Source organism: Octopus bimaculoides, chromosome 6 (genome assembly GCF_001194135.2).
Source record: "Octopus bimaculoides isolate UCB-OBI-ISO-001 chromosome 6, ASM119413v2, whole genome shotgun sequence".
Classification (NCBI taxonomy): Eukaryota; Metazoa; Mollusca; class Cephalopoda; order Octopoda; family Octopodidae; genus Octopus; species Octopus bimaculoides.
The window spans coordinates 2,245,347-2,246,662 of NC_068986.1; the positions used below are offsets into that span (position 1 = coordinate 2,245,347).

A 1,316-nucleotide genomic window follows, 5' to 3' on the forward strand; every position below is an offset into this window, starting at 1 on the left:
TTTATATATATATATATATATATATATATATATATATATGTAAATTAATTTTTGATGGTATATCTTCTTGTGTATGGTACCGACAGGTATATCAAACGTGTATGTATGTCTGTATCGATGTTGTATAAGACTTATAATATACACACGTGGATGCAGGCGGATGCGATGATGACACAGTAGCAGACATCCAATCTACATGAAAACAATGATTAACTTTCTCGTTATACAGGATTTTCAGAGTTTAAACTTCATGGTTCGAATCACCACTATGCTTTTGTTGGTTGGCATTGTTTGTTTATATAGTAAATATTTTTGTTGTTTTACTACTGCAACGAAATCCGTCGTTGCTAGTATTCATACTACTACTAGTAGTAGTAGTAGTAGTAGTAGTAGTAGTAGGATGGGTTGGCAGTGGCGGTGGCAGTGGTACTCCTCTTGTCGTTCGGTCGTCTTACTTGCGTTTGTGCTACAGCTGTAGTGTCGTCACAGTCACAGTTCCTGTTGATGCTACCGCTTCAGCCGGTGCTGCTGTTTTTGTTGTTGCTGCTGCTGATGCAATTGTGGTTATCCTTCTCAATGCGAGTTTTTTTGTTTTGTTTTTCTTTTAGTATTCTTCTTTTGATTTATATATTTTTGCTTTTACCATTGTTGTTGCTTTTGTGGGTAATTTACTCAACGGAGAATAACCAGGTAGTTGCGACTGCGTTATATTTATATATATATATATATATATACACACATACATATATATATATTTATTTATACACACACACACAAGCACACTCACACACACAAAATTATGTATCTATATAAAAAGACAACTGTATATCTACATATATATAATATATATATATTTTTATATATATACATATAGTATTTATGAATGTGTGTATATATATATATAAATATATTGCGCGCGCGCGTGTGAATGTGTATGTATCTCTCTATGTAGACGATACAAGGTAGATTAGTCCTGGTACATATTCCAAAGTATGTTTACGGCAGATCTTAGTTATAATTTTCCTGGGAATTCTTCCAAATTATATTCGTAAATAAAATATTTCATCTTTTTGTTTTATTTTATTCTAAGTTGTGGGAGGTTTTTTTTACGAGATTTAAAAATATTCCACGTTTTTCTCTTTTTTTCGTATTTCTTTCATTTTATTTTATTTTATTTATTTTTTTTTTTTTTGTTTTTTTGTTTTTTGGTACTTTCCGTTGGTTTTGCACTTGAAACCTAAAAAGTTAGAAAAAGAAGTAAAAAAAATTCATGAAAGAAGATAATATTACACATTGATGAGTATATACCTACATTT

The 1,316-nt window shown here is 30.4% G+C and overlaps 1 protein-coding gene across 1 annotated transcript in view; it reads right to left on the bottom strand.

The window, feature by feature from the left end:
* The window catches only part of LOC106867233 (PAS domain-containing protein cky-1), a gene marked incomplete at its 3' end in the record, with an annotated part of 76,300 nt that extends 75,064 nt beyond the window's left edge, over positions 1 to 1,236 (bottom strand). The window contains exon 1 of the mRNA XM_052968405.1: positions 147 to 1,236. The remainder of the gene's footprint in view (positions 1 to 146) is intronic.
* Positions 1,237 to 1,316: the final 80 nt, after the last annotated feature.